Source organism: Pipra filicauda, unplaced genomic scaffold (genome assembly GCF_003945595.2).
Source record: "Pipra filicauda isolate LSUMZ 115617 unplaced genomic scaffold, ASM394559v2 scaffold185_size1782982_pilon, whole genome shotgun sequence".
NCBI classification, from domain to species: Eukaryota; Metazoa; Chordata; class Aves; order Passeriformes; family Pipridae; genus Pipra; species Pipra filicauda.
In genome coordinates, this window is record NW_024104293.1 from 1,496,145 (window position 1) to 1,510,431 (window position 14,287).

A 14,287-nucleotide genomic window follows, 5' to 3' on the forward strand; every position below is an offset into this window, starting at 1 on the left:
CTTGTCGGGGGGAGCGAGTTTAGTCGGGATCGGGGGCCGGAGCTTGTCGGGGTGAGCGAGTTTAGTCAGGGTCGGGGGCCGGAGCTTGTCGGGGGGAGCGAGTTTAGTCGGGATCGGGGGCCGGAGCTTGTCGGGGTGAGCGAGTTTAGTCGGGGTCGGGGGCCGGAGCTAGTCGACTACTCACCCTCCCCTGAGCTGAGAGGTTCTCAGGCCACTGGCTCCGACCCCAGTCAGAGACTGCTGCCATCACCGTGTGCCGTACCTGGGGGAGTGAGAAAAAAAGTTACGGGGTTTTTCTGAAAGTAAGGGAGACCCCAGCACCTCCTCCCCACCTCCCTGACTCAACCTCAGTGCTCCTCCTTTCCAAAGGCAGGCTGGATGGCACCTGCAGCTGGGGAAGCTCCAGCCTTTTTTTTGTTATCATTACTAAATTTATGGCTGTGGTATAAATTAAGTATCATAATCAAAAGATTGCAGGTTGTGAGTAATTAATTAATTAATTAAGAGTAATTAAGCACAAGCTGGCTTGTTCCCAACATTGAATAAACAAATATCCTGCTGTTTTAAAACATAAAAGTCTCCTAGCAGTTTTTTTGGACAGATCTTTTAGTATCTCAGCCCAACTATTCCCAAACACTGCTCCTGTAACTCCTAAACCGTCACCCAGCGCCGGATCCCGACACCTCTTGGACACCTGCAGCAACGGCGACTCCACCCCCTCCCCGGGCAGCCGATTCCAATGCGGGACCACCCAATTTTTTCCTAATCTCTAACCCGACTCTCCCCACTCTCATTGTAAGGCCATTTCCCCCGGTCCTCACCGCAGGACAGCGGCTCTTTCCCGGTTCAAACCTCGGCACAGCCACCGAACCGGGCGCGGGGCCGTGGAAGCACTTCCTGATTCCCGTTATACCTCACTCCACATCCCCCGTCGCGAAGCACCCCGGGAGGGTCCCGGCAGCCCCGGGGGCTCAGCCCACCACCCCGGGAGGGTCCCGGCAGCCCCGGGGACTCAGCCCCGGCCCCGCGGGAGGGTCCCGGCAGCCCCGGGGGCTCAGCCCCAACCCCGCGGGAGGGTCCCGGCAGCCCCGGGGGCTCAGCCCCAACCCCGCGGGAGGGTCCCGGCAGCCCCGGGGGCTCAGCCCGGCACCCCGGGAGGGTCCCGGCAGCCCCGGGGCTCCCTCCGGTCCCCCCCGCGCCCCGTTCCGGTACCGCCAGGATCCCCCTTGTCCCGCAGCTGCCGCAGATAGGACGCGGCCACGCCGCGGAGCCCCAGCCCCCGCCGCCCCGCTCCACTCAACTCAACTCCCCGCCGCCCCGACCCCGACCGACTCCCCGCCGCCCCGGCCCCCGACCCCGAACCGCCCCGGCCCCCACCGGTCCAGCCCAGCCCGCCCCTCTCCAGCTTTCGCCGCGCCGCTCCAGCCCGCGTCCTAATCCCACACTAACTGTGAACCCAATACTAACTACAACACCTGCTCTCGTTAACAGTCCTTTCCTCGGGCAAGCTCTTCCCCCATCCTGATTTTAAGGCGGAGATGCCACTCAGGTGCTGCTGCTCCCAGAGCTTTTATACCCTCCGGGATTGGGCTGCTCCCTTTCCCCCGGGGCCTCACGGGAAGGGAGGTGGGCACGGCCAGGGGTATATTAACCCCAGCCTTTCCAAGGGAGGTCATTCAGCAGTCGGGCTTCAAAGAGGTAAGTGTTCTCCCTTTGTTTCATTGAATGGGACTTTTCGTTAAGGTATTTCTGTTTTTTTGTAGCATCAGCTTTGGTGTCCAAAGAAGCAGAGCTGTATATGCATTGATGAGGATTACACTCAAAAGCAGGGCTTTTAAATTTAATATTTTTGTGTTCCATAATGGTAAGATGCATTTGTAATGTGTTATCTTTTTTTTTTCATTAGAAACCTTGCATCTTTTGGGATCTCCTGATCATCTCGACTGCAGTTTGGCATTTTTTCACCAGTGTTATCCAGTCCTCAGGTGAAGCTGCTCTGTGTTGAAGATACTACAGACACCCAGGTTTGCAAGTAGTCAGTGGGGGGTTACAGCCCAGAGAAGGAGTGAGGGCTGGGGTGCCAGGTTAAGAATTGCCAGGGGTGTTTTGAAGGTAGGATGGGTGGAAAGCAGTGTCCAGGAGCCCCCTAAATGCCTGTGAAGGCACCCACTGACTTTTCAGATGTGCCACTTCAGTTTTCCTCTCCTTCCCCCAGATATTCTGTGCAATTACAGCTGCAGTCTTTGGCAGAGGAGCAGAGCAAGAAGGTGGGTGGTCACCTGACATCAGCACAAAGATGTGGCTTTTGGCTCCAGGTTTACTGGATGTGTGAAAGATTTGGTTGTTCTGGTTTGTTTTTTTTTTGTTTTCAGCTGCAGAGCCCTGGCCCCAGGAGGCTCTAGGCACCGGAGGGGAGGTGATCCGGGTGAGTCCCGGTGAGCAAGGTGAGCATTGACTCCAGGACAGAACTGGATGGTCTTTTACAGGTGTTGTGGTGAATCTGTGCACATGCTTTGTTTCTTGTGTTTTCCAGGGGTTCTGCCACCTTCTCACAGACAGTCCAGTGCTTCAGGGCCCCTGCTGGTAAGAGGTCACTGTGGAGGAGAGGTAGGTGGGAGGTACCCCAGGAAAGCCATCCTTTCAGGCAGTACCTCAGTCTGTACATTTGCCTTTGGCTTTTTTACTTTGCAGAGAATGTGTGCAGCCTCAGAGGGCTGGAGCCACCTGCCAGTTAGGTGTGATGGTCTTCAGCTGTCCTTGTGAGTAATCTCCTAGTACTACCAGGGTCATCAATTAAGGCTGGAGCTTTCCCAGCTGCAGGTGCCATCCAGCCTGCCTTTGGCAATGGAGGAGCATTGAGGTTGAGTCAGGGAGGTAGGGAGGAGGTGCTGGGGTCTCCCTTACTTTCAGAAACACCACGTAACCTTTTTCCTCACTCCCCCAGGTATGGCACACGGTGATGGCAGCAGCCTCCGACTGGGGTCGGAGCCAGTGGCCTGAGAACCTCTCAGCTCAGGGGAGGGTGAGTAGCCAATTGCAGGGTTATCTCCCACGTGCTGCCCAACTCTTGTCTCAGTTTCTGTTTTCTTTCTCACAGCGACCGAGTCAGGGATCACAGGACCCTCTGAGCCAGCCGGGCGTCCTTCCTTGGCATCGAAGATGGATTCACATCCCCAGCTGTGGGAAAGATAAGTGGAGGACTCCCACCTGGAGAGGGGATGAGAGCTGGGTCCAGTTTTATGGTTAGGAGGGAGGGATTGTCAAATGAGCAGAGGGGAAAGGGTCTGCCCTAACAGGCCCTTGGCACACGTAGGAGGAGCAGTTTACTTTTCATCATGGAGTAGGAAGTGCAGGGCAGAGCAGTTCAGGTCTGTGTCGTGTCCTTTGTCCAGTCTGTGTTTTGTGTCTTACTATTCACAGTCACCATGTCTTTGCTTTCTGCCTTCAAAGGCCTTTCTGCCTTCCAGGGTCTTATCTGAGATGCCAAGGCATCATTCCTAGGGTCTTGAACCTCTGCACTGCCCAGCCCAGTGCCCATACCATCCGTTCTTTGGCTCACTAGCTTGGACGTGCATCAGAATCGCATCTGAGAAGTGTCAGGTCAGGTGTCTTTTACAGCCTCCTTACAGGTTGTATCGGTGGCTGTGCCGTGCAGTCATCCCTTGTAACCGCTCGGGACTTGTGAGAATCTAAGAAGATTCTGAACATAGCATTGTCTCCCATCCATCTTAGCAATTTTGTGGGCAGTTCTTGTCCCAGGCCATTCTGTTAGAGTGTCTTTTCAGGCTCCTCAGAGCCTCCTCCGTTCAGTCTCGCCGTATCCTCCGTCTTCTCGTGCGGCAGCACATCCGTTTTGGCGTCGTTCCTTTCTCAGAGCTCTCTCTCCTGGTTGCACCACAGCCCTTGTCTGGAAATGTGTCCTTGGAGTTTGTGTTGGGCCTGGAACTGCTCTGCCCTGCAGTGTAGACTTGGGGGTAGGTGGAGTAGAAAGGAGACCTCCCAGTTCCCCTGTGATAGGCTCAGGCACTGAGGGCAGGGCCTTAAAGTGAGGGCAGTGTTTGTTTGTGCAGGTTGTCTTTGGACCCCAGAGGGCTTGTCTAAGGAGAAATTAGAATTGCACAGCAGTTAAGGTCCCCCTGTGTATGTGGCTGACTTTGCTAACTCATTTCTTTGCAGCGTCAGAGGGACTGGATGTAAAGCAGAGATGAACAGAGGAGGCTGGAGGAGCACAGTCAGAAGGTGGGTCCTCATGTGAGGTCAGAGCCAAGACATGACTTTTGGCCCTTGGTTTACTGATCATTTGGATGGTTTGGTGGTTTAGTTTAGTTTTTTTATTTTTTTTTAAGATGCAGAGCCCTCAGCCCAGCAGACGACAGGCACCAGAGGGAAGGTGAGCCCGGTGAGGAAGGTGAGCAGTGACTGCAGGAGAAAACTAGCTTCTCTTTTGCAGGTGGTGTACTTGTGGTGAATCTGCGTACATACTTGGTTTTTTGTTTTCCAGGCAGTGCACAGACTTCTAACGTGCAGTCCAACGTGACGGGGACCCTGCCTGTAAGAGGTCACGGTCAAGGGGTGTCAGACAGAAGCTGCCACGGGAGCAGCAAACTCTTGGGCAGTATCTCAGTACTCACAGTTGCCTCTGGGATTTTTTGCAGGAGATGTACACAGCCTCACAGGGCCGAAGCCAACTCACAGTGAGGTGACGGACACAGTTTGGTCCTCTGGAGCTGCCCTTGTAGGTGATCTCCGAGTATTGAAAGGATCAGCAACGAAGCACTGAGCTTTTTGGATTGCAGGTGCCATCCGGGTAACCTTTGGGAGCAGATGAGCATTGGAGGTGAGTCGGGGAGGCAGCAGGAGGAGCGGGGATCCACTGCAGCTTTAGAGATGCCCTCTAATTTTGTCTCTCTCTCTCTCTCTCTCTCTCTCTCTCTCTCTCTCAGGTATCCCAGAAGATGACAGCACGTTGTCCAAGTCTGGTCAGAGTCAGCGACCCAAGGACCTGCCTGGGTGACAGTGAGTAGAGGGATCGTGGGGGCTGGGGCCTCGTGCCACACTACTCAGATCTGGTGTCTGGTTTTCTTTCTCACAGCTGACTCCGAGTAGTGTGACGATGGCAGGAACCTCTGAGGCAGCCCTGGTGCCCCTCCTGTGCATCCAAGATGGATTGGCATCCCCTGCTCTCGGCAAGATAAGTGCAGGGCAAAGACCCAGAGAGGGGTTGGGAGTGGGTGCAAGTGTGTGCCTCACCTGGAGGGAGTTTTGCAATTAGTCTGGTGCAGGGGGTATCCTGGGACAGGTTATTTGGACACATCAAAGGAAGGGCTTTTTTTTTATCATGGGATGCCCGTGTGCAGGGCAGAGCAGTTCCAGTCTGTGTCATGTCCTTTGTCTGCTCCGTGTTCTGTGTCACGTGGTGTGTGTGGTCACAGGTGTGGGGTGTGTCACTTGGGGTCAGCCTGGACCTGCTCTGCCCTGCTCCGTGGATCAGTGGGTAGATGGAATATTGCTCAGAGTCTGACATCAACATGTCAGTTCGCTCAGACAGTCGAGCCCATGGCTGTACGGTCCTGCCAGATGGAGCAGGGGTCCCTAGCTCGGGGGTCCCTAGCTCGGGGGTCCCTAGCTCGGGGGTCCCTAGCTCGGGGGTCCCTAGCTCAGGTGCAGTCGTGTGCAGTGAGCTCATCCAGCAGCTGGGCTTCAATGGGATAAGAGCTCTCCCTTTCTTTCATTTAATGGGACTTCTTAAGTTATTCCTGCTTTATAGAAGCATCAGCTTTGGCATCCAAAGCAGCAGAGCTGTAGATGGCAATGAAGAGGATTACACTCAAATGCAGGGGTTTTAAATTTAATAACTTTGTATTGGTAAACTGCTTTTATTTTTTTTTTTTCTTTTCCTTAGGAGCCTTGCATCTTTTGGGATCTCCTGATCATCTCGACTGCAGCTTGGCATTTTTTCACCAGTGTGATCCAGTCCTCAGGTGAAGCTGCTCTGTGTTGAAGATGCTACAGACACCCAGGTGTGCAAGTAGTCAGTGGGGGGTTACAGCCCAGAGATGGAGGGAGAACTGGGGTGCCAGCTTAGGAATTGCCAGGGGTGTTTTGAAGGTAGTATGGGTGGAAAGCAGTGTCCAGGAGCCCCCTAAATGCCTGTGAAGGCACCCACTGACTTTTCAGATGTGCCACTTAAGTTTTCCTCTCCTTCCCCCAGATATTCTGTGCCATCACAGCTGCAGTCTTTGGCTGCAGGCAGTGACCCTGGGTGGTTTGCCTAAAGAGAAGGGAGACTCTTTGAGCTCTCCCCCTCTATCTGGGTGACTTTGGTTAGGGTTTCTTTACCATTTCAGAGGGACAGGGTGTAAAGTAGAGTTGAACAGAACATAGGCCAGAGGAGCAGAGCAAGAAGGTGGGTCATCACCTGATGGCAGCACAAAGATGTGGCTTCTGGCTCCACGTTTACTCACTGTGTTAAGCATTTTCTTGCTTTGCTTTTTGTTTTCAGCTGCAGAGCCCTGGGCCCAGGAGGCTCTAGGCACCGGAGGGGAGGTGATCCAGGTGAGTCCCGGTGAGCAAGGTGAGCATTGACTCCAGGACAGAACTGGATGGTCTTTTACAGGTGTTGTGGTGAATCTGTGCACATGCTTTGTTTCTTGTGTTTTCCAGGGGTTCTGCCACCTTCTCACAGACAGTCCAGTGCTTCAGGGCCCCTGCTGGTAAGAGGTCACTGTGGAGGAGAGGTAGGTGGGAGGTACCCCAGGAAAGCCATCCTTTCAGGCAGTACCTCAGTCTGTACATTTGCCTTTGGCTTTTTTACTTTGCAGAGAATGTGTGCAGCCTCAGAGGGCTGGAGCCACCTGCCAGTTAGGTGTGATGGTCTTCAGCTGTCCTTGTGAGTAATCTCCTAGTACTACCAGGGTCATCAATTAAGGCTGGAGCTTTCCCAGCTGCAGGTGCCATCCAGCCTGCCTTTGGCCAAGGAGGAGCACTGAGGTTGAGTCAGGGAGGTGGGGAGGAGGTGCTGGGGTCTCCCTTACTTTCAGAAACACCCCGTAACTTTTTTTCTCACTCCCCCAGGTATGGCACACGGTGATGGCAGCAGCCTCCGACTGGGGTCGGAGCCAGTGGCCCGAGAACCTCTCAGCTCAGGGGAGGGTGAGTAGCCAATTGCAGGGTTATCTCCCACGTGCTGCCCAACTCTTGTCTCAGTTTCTGTTTTCTTTCTCCCAGCGACCGAGTCAGGGATCACAGGACCCTCTGAGCCAGCCGGGCGTCCTTCCTTCACATCGAAGATGGATTCACATCCCCAGCTGTGGGAAAGATAAGTGGAGGGCTCCCACCTGGAGAGGGGATGGGAGCTGGGTCCAGTTTTATGGTTAGGAGGGAGGGATTGTCAAATGAGCAGAGGGGAAAGGGTCTGCCCTAACAGGCCCTTGGCACACATAGGAGGAGCAGTTTACTTTTCATCATGGAGTAGGATGTGCAGGGCAGAGCAGTTCAGGTCTGTGTCGTGTCCTTTGTCCGGTCTGTGTTTCGTGTCTTACACTTCACAGTCAGGGTGTCTTTGCTTCCTACACTCCAAGGTCTTATCTGAGATGCCAAGGCATCATTCCTAGAGTGTTGAACCTCTGCACTGCCCAGCCCAGTGCCCATACCATCCGTTCTTTGGCTCACTAGCTTGGACGTGCATCAGAATCACATCTGAGAAGTGTCAGGTCAGGTGTCTTTTACAGCCTCCTCACAGGTTGTATCGGTGGCTGTGCCGTGCAGTCATCCCTTGTCATCCCACCTGGGACTTGTGAGAATCTAAGAAGATTCTGAGCATAGCCTTGTCTCCCATCCATCTCAGCAATTTTGTGGGCAGTTCTTGTCCCAGGCCATTCTGTCAGAGTGTCTTTTCAGGCTCCTCAGAGCCTCCTCCGTTCAGTCTCGCCGTATCCTCCGTCTTCTCGTGCGGCAGCACATCCGTTTGGGCGTCGTTCCTTTCTCAGAGCTCTCTCTCCTGGTTGCACCACAGCCCTTGTCTGGAAATGTGTCCTTGGAGTTTGTGTTGGGCCTGGAACTGCTCTGCCCTGCAGTGTAGACTTGGGGGTAGGTGGAGTAGAAAGGAGACCTCCCAGTTCCCCTGTGATAGGCTCAGGCACTGAGGGCAGGGCCTTAAAGTGAGGGCAGTGTTTGTTTGTGCAGGTTGTCTTTGGACCCCAGAGGGCTTGTCTAAGGAGAAATTAGAATTGCACAGCAGTTAAGGTCCCCCTGTGTATGTGGCTGACTTTGCTAACTCATTTCTTTGCAGCGTCAGAGGGACTGGATGTAAAGCAGAGATGAACAGAGGAGGCTGGAGGAGCACAGTCAGAAGGTGGGTCCTCATGTGAGGTCAGAGCCAAGACATGACTTTTGGGCCTAGGTTTACTTGATCATTTGGATGGTTTGGTGGTTTAGTTTTGGTTTTTTGTTTTTTTTTAAGATGCAGAGCCCTCGGCCCAACAGATGACAGGCACCAGAGGGAAGGTGAGCCCGGTGAGGAAGGTGAGCAGTGACTGCAGGAGAAAACTAGCTGCTCTTTTGCAGGCGGTGTACTTGTGGTGAATCTGTGTACATCCTTGGTTTTTTGTTTTCCAGGCAGTGCACAGACTTCTAACGCGCAGTCCAACGTGACAGGGACCCTGCCTGTAAGAGGTCACGGTCAAGGGGTGTCAGACAGAAGCTGCCACGGGAGCAGCAAACTCTTGGGCAGTATCTAAGTACTCACAGTTGCCTCTGGGATTTTTTGCAGGAGATGTACACAGCCTCACAGGGCCGAAGCCAACTCACAGTGAGGTGACGGACACAGTTTGGTCCTCTGGAGCTGCCCTTGTAGGTGATCTCCGAGTATTGAAAGGATCAGCAACGAAGCACTGAGCTTTTTGGATTGCAGGTGCCATCCAGGTAACCCTTGGGAGCAGATGAGCATTGGAGGTGAGTCGGGGAGGCAGCAGGAGGAGCGGGGATCCACTGCAGCTTTAGAGATGCCCTCTAATTTTGTCTCTCTCTCTCTCTCTCTCTCAGGTATCCCAGAAGATGACAGCACGTTGTCCAAGTCTGGTCAGAGTCAGCGACCCATGGACCTGCCTGGGTGACAGTGAGTAGAGGGATCGTGGGGGCTGGGGCCTCGTGCCACACTCCTCAGATCTGGTGTCTGGTTTTCTTTCTCACAGCTGACTCCGAGTAGTGTGACGATGGCAGGAACCTCTGAGGCAGCCCAGGTGCCCCTCCTGTGCATCCAAGATGGATTGGCATTCCCTGCTCTCGGCAAGATAAGTGCAGGGCAAAGACCCAGAGAGGGGTTGGGAGTGGGTGCAAGTGTGTGCCTCACCTGGAGGGATTTTTGCAATTAGTCTGGTGCAGGGGGTATCCTGGGACAGGTTATTTGGACACATCAAAGGAAGGGCTTTTTTTTTATCATGGGATTCCCGTGTGCAGGGCAGAGCAGTTCCAGTCTGTGTCATGTCCTTTGTCTGCTCCGTGTTCTGTGTCACGTGGTGTGTGTGGTCACAGGTGTGGGGTGTGTCACTTGGGGTCAGCCTGGACCTGCTCTGCCCTGCTCCGTGGCTCAGTGGGTAGATGGAATATTGCTCAGAGTCTGACATCAACATGTCAGTTCCCTCAGGCACTCGAGCCCATGGCTGTACGGTCCTGCCGGATGGAGCAGGGGTCCCTAGCTCTGGGGTCCCTAGCTCAGGGGTCCCTAACTCAGGGGCCCATAGCTCTGGGGTCCCTAGCTCTGGGGTCCCTAACTCAGGGGTCCCTAACTCAGGGGTCCCTAGCTCGGGGGTCCCTAACTCAGGGGCCCATAGCTCAGGGGTCCCTAGCTCAGGTGCAGTCGTGTGCAGTGAGCTCATCCAGCAGCGGGGCTTCAATGGGATAAGAGCTCTCCCTTTCTTTCATTTAATGGGACTTCTTAAGTTATTCCTGCTTTATTGAAGCATCAGCTTTGGCATCCAAAGAAGCAGAGCTGTAGATGGCAATGAAGAGGATTACACTCAAATGCAGGGGTTTTAAATTTAATAACTTCGTATTGGTAAACTGCTTTTATTTTTTTTTTCTTTTCCTTAGGAGCCTTGCATCTTTTGGGATCTCCTGATCATCTCGACTGCACCTTGGCATTTTTTCACCAGTGTGATCCAGTCCTCAGGTGAAGCTGCTCTGTGTTGAAGATGCTACAGACACCCAGGTGTGCAAGTAGTCAGTGGGGGGTTACAGCCCAGAGAAGGAGGAAGGGCTGGGGTGCCAGGTTAAGAATTGCCAGGGGTGTTTTGAAGGTAGGATGGGTGGAAAGCAGTGTCCAGGAGCCCCCTAAATGCCTGTGAAGGCACCCACTGACTTTTCAGATGTGCCACTTAAGTTTTCCTCTCCTTCCCCCAGATATTCTGTGCAATTACAGCTGCAGTCTTTGGCTGCAGGCAGTGACCCTGGGGGGTTTGCCTAAAGAGAAGGGAGACTCTTGGAGCTCTCCCCCTCTATCTGGGAGACTTTGGTTAGGGTTTCTTTACCATGTCAGGGGGACAGGGTGTAAAGCAGAGTTTGAACAGAACAGAGGCCAGAGGAGCAGAGCAAGAAGGTGGGTCATCACCTGATGGCAGCACAAAGATGTGGCTTCTGGCTCCACGTTTACTCACTGTGTTAAGCATTTTCTTGTTTTGCTTTTTGTTTTCAGCTGCAGAGCCCTGGTCCCAGGAGGCTCTAGGCACCGGAGGGGAGGTGATCCAGGTGAGTCCCAGTGAGCAAGGTGAGCATTGACTCCAGGACAGAACTGGATGGTCTTTTACAGGTGTTGTGGTGAATCTGTGCACGTGCTTTGTTTCTTGTGTTTTCCAGGGGTTCTGCCACCTTCTCACAGACAGTCCAGTGCTTCAGGGCCCCTGCTGGTGAGAGGTCACTGTGGAGGAGAGGTAGGTAGGAGCTCCCCCAGGAAAACCATCCTTTCAAGCAGTATCTCAGTCTGTACCTTTGCCTTTGGCTTCTTTACTTTGCAGAGAATGTGTGCAGCCTCAGAGGGCTGGAGCCACCTGCCAGTTAGGTGTGATGGTCTTCAGCTGTCCTTGTGAGTAATCTCTTAGTACTACCAGGGTCATCAATTAAGGCTGGAGCTTTCCCAGCTGCAGGTGCCATCCAGCCTGCCTTTGGAAAGGAGGAGCACTGAGGTTGAGTCAGGGAGGTGGGGAGGAGGTGCTGGGGTCTCCCTTACTTTCAGAAACACCCCGTAACTTTTTTTCTCACTCCCCCAGGTACGGCACACGGTGATGGCAGCAGCCTCCGACTGGGGTCGGAGCCAGTGGCCCGAGAACCTCTCAGCTCAGGGGAGGGTGAGTAGCCAATTGCAGGGTTATCTCCCACGTGCTGCCCAACTCTTGTCTCAGTTTCTGTTTTCTTTCTCCCAGCGACCGAGTCAGGGATCACAGGACCCTCTGAGCCAGCCGGGCGTCCTTCCTTGGCATCGAAGATGGATTCACATCCCCAGCTGTGGGAAAGATAAGTGGAGGGCTCCCACCTGGAGAGGGGATGGGAGCTGGGTCCAGTTTTATGGTTAGGAGGGAGGGATTGTCAAATGAGCAGAGGGGAAAGGGTCTGCCCTAACAGGCCCTTGGCACACATAGGAGGAGCAGTTTACTTTTCATCATGGAGTAGGATGTGCAGGGCAGAGCAGTTCAGGTCTGTGTCGTGTCCTTTGTCCGGTCTGTGTTTCGTGTCTTACACTTCACAGTCAGGGTGTCTTTGCTTCCTGCCCTCCAAGGTCTTATCTGAGATGCCAAGGCATCATTCCTAGGGTCTTGAACCTCTGCACTGCCCAGCTCAGTGCCCATACCATCCGTTCTTTGGCTCACTAGCTTGGACGTGCATCGGAATCACATCTGAGAAGTGTCAGGTCAGGTGTCTTTTACAGCCTCCTCACAGGTTGTATCGGTGGCTGTGCCGTGCAGTCATCCCTTGTCATCCCACCTGGGACTTGTGAGAATCTAAGAAGATTCTGAGCATAGCCTTGTCTCCCATCCATCTCAGCAATTTTGTGGGCAATTCTTGTCCCAGGCCATTCTGTTAGAGTGTCTTTTCAGGCTCCTCAGAGCCTCCTCCGTTCAGTCTCGCCGTATCCTCCGTCTTCTCGTGCGGCAGCACATCCGTTTTGGCGTCGTTCCTCTCTCAGAGTTCTCTCTCCTCGTTGCACCACAGCCCTTGTCTGGAAATGTGTCCTTGGAGTTTGTGTTGGGCCTGGAACTGCTCTGCCCTGCAGTGTAGACTTGGGGGTAGGTGGAGTAGGAAGGAGACTCTCCAGTTCCCCTGTGGATGGGCTCAGGTCTCAGGGCAGCAGTTCTCCTGGAGGCAGCCCCTGCCTGCAGTGTGTGTGCAGTCACGAGAACGGGCTTTTCCTGAGACCACGGGAGGGGTACGTGGCTGACCTTGCTAACTCATTTCTTTGAGCAGAGTTGAACAGAACAGAGGCCAGAGGAGCAGAGCAGGAAGGTGGGTCATCACCTGATGGCAGCATGGAGATGTGGCTTTTGGCACCTGCAGCTGGGAAAGGTCGAGCCTTAGTTGATGACCCTGGTAGTACTAGGAGATTACTCACAAGGACAGCTGAAGACCATCACACCTAACTGGCAGGTGGCTCCAGCCCTCTGAGGCTGCACACATTCTCTGCAAAGTAAAGAAGCCAAAGGCAAAGGTACAGACTGAGGTACTGCCTGAAAGGATGGCTTTCCTGGGGGAGCTCCTACCTACCTCTCCTCCACAGTGACCTCTTACCAGCAGGGGCCCTGAAGCACTGGACTGTCTGTGAGAAGGTGGCAGAACCCCTGGAAAACACAAGAAACAAAGCATGTGCACAGATTCACCACAACACCTGTAAAAGACCATCTAGTCCAGTCCTGGAGTCAATGCTCACCTTGCTCACCGGGACTCACCTGGATCACCTCCCCTCCGGTGCCTAGAGCCTCCTGGGGCCAGGGCTCTGCAGCTGAAAACAAAGAAAAAACAAACCAGAACAACTAAATCCTTAACACTGCGAGTAAACGTGGAGCCAAAAGCCACATCTTTGTGCTGATGTCAGCAGCTTCACCTTGGGACCGGATCACACTTGTGAAAAAATGTCAAGCTGCAGGTGAGATGAGCAGGAGATCCCAAAAGATGCAAGGCTCCTAAGGAAAAGAAAAAAAGATAAAAAATTACAAAAGCACCTTACCAACACAGCACACAAAATTATTAAATTTAAAACCCCTGCATGTGAGTGTAATCCTCTTCATTGCCATCTACAGCTCTGCTTCTTTGGATGCCAAAGCTGATGCTTCAATAAAGCAGGAATAGCTTGAGCAGTCCCATTAAATGAAAGAAAGGGAGAGCTCTTATCCCATTGAAGCCCGGCTGCTGCGTGCCCTCCCTGAGCAAAGGCTGGGATAATGTACCCCTGGCCGTGCCCACCTCCCTTCCTGTGAGGCCCTGGGCAAAGGGGGCAGCCCAATCTCAGAAGGTATAAAGGCTCTGGGAGCAGCAGCACCTGTGTGGCATCTCTGACTTAAAATCAGGATGAGTGAAGAGCCTGATGGAGAAAAGGACTCTTAATGACAAGAGGTATTACAGTTGGTATTGGATTTAGTATTGGAATTTGTATTTGGGATTGTGACTTGTAAGAAAATGAGAGCCCTTCCCTTCATGACCGAAAGCCTGTAGGTGCTGGGTGTCAGGTGCAGGTGGGAAAACTTTCTGTGTGTGTGGAAAGGGTTTTGTTAGCTTGCCCCAGCCCTGCGCTGAAACTGCACCCGACTCCCCAAGGCTGGAGCCTTTCTTTCCTCGGGCCAAGGGTGGCGGTTGCTTTCGGAGCCCAGCAACGCCACAGCAGGTCTTACTTCCACAATTAACGTGAAGTCCCCTCCCTGCGCAGCTCCTCCGCTCGCAGAGGGTAGGAATCCCCGGGGCAAAAGGTCTCCCCCAGTGCCTGGCGTTGTGTCCAGAGCCCCCCTCCCTGCCCGGGACACACGGGCTGTGTTCCTGCCCTTCCTGGCAGGCGCCTCTCCCTGCCTGGAGCAGCCTCGCCCTGCGCCGGGGGATGGCTCGGGGCGGCTGGGGCGGCTCGGGGCGGGATGGAGCGGCTCGGAATGGGCTGGGGCGGCTCGGAACAGGATGGAGCGGCTCGGAATGGGCTGGGGGGGGGGCTCGGAATGGGCTGGGGGGGCTCGGAGCGGGATAGAGCGGCTCGGACTGGGATGGAGCGGCTCGGACTGGGCTGGGGCGGCTCGGACTGGGCTGGGGCGGCTCGGACTGG

General features: G+C 54.1%; 6 long non-coding RNA genes across 6 annotated transcripts; 5 read left to right on the forward strand and 1 right to left on the reverse strand.

The window, feature by feature from the left end:
• Positions 1-2,686: 2,686 nt before the first annotated feature.
• LOC120323031 lies at positions 2,687-4,003 on the forward strand. Its single transcript, XR_005563087.1, has 3 exons — positions 2,687-2,759; positions 2,945-3,022; positions 3,098-4,003. It is a non-coding gene; the product is annotated as an uncharacterized LOC120323031 (long non-coding RNA).
• A 529-nt stretch (positions 4,004-4,532) lies between these two features.
• Positions 4,533-4,980, forward strand: LOC113996138. The gene is made up of 4 exons (XR_005563086.1): positions 4,533-4,558; positions 4,656-4,699; positions 4,797-4,837; positions 4,944-4,980. It is a non-coding gene; the product is annotated as an uncharacterized LOC113996138 (long non-coding RNA).
• A 1,534-nt stretch (positions 4,981-6,514) lies between these two features.
• LOC120323030 lies at positions 6,515-8,117 on the forward strand. Its single transcript, XR_005563085.1, has 5 exons — positions 6,515-6,555; positions 6,664-6,737; positions 6,822-6,889; positions 7,075-7,152; positions 7,228-8,117. It is a non-coding gene; the product is annotated as an uncharacterized LOC120323030 (long non-coding RNA).
• Positions 8,118-8,458: 341 nt separating this feature from the next.
• LOC120323032 lies at positions 8,459-9,001 on the forward strand. The gene is made up of 3 exons (XR_005563088.1): positions 8,459-8,523; positions 8,617-8,666; positions 8,771-9,001. It is a non-coding gene; the product is annotated as an uncharacterized LOC120323032 (long non-coding RNA).
• Positions 9,002-10,914: 1,913 nt separating this feature from the next.
• On the forward strand, positions 10,915-12,268 carry LOC120323029. The gene is made up of 4 exons (XR_005563084.1): positions 10,915-10,925; positions 11,010-11,077; positions 11,262-11,339; positions 11,415-12,268. It is a non-coding gene; the product is annotated as an uncharacterized LOC120323029 (long non-coding RNA).
• A 360-nt stretch (positions 12,269-12,628) lies between these two features.
• Positions 12,629-12,966, reverse strand: LOC113996611. The gene is made up of 3 exons (XR_005563089.1): positions 12,933-12,966; positions 12,751-12,824; positions 12,629-12,666 (listed from the first exon to the last, which is right to left on the reverse strand). It is a non-coding gene; the product is annotated as an uncharacterized LOC113996611 (long non-coding RNA).
• Positions 12,967-14,287: the final 1,321 nt, after the last annotated feature.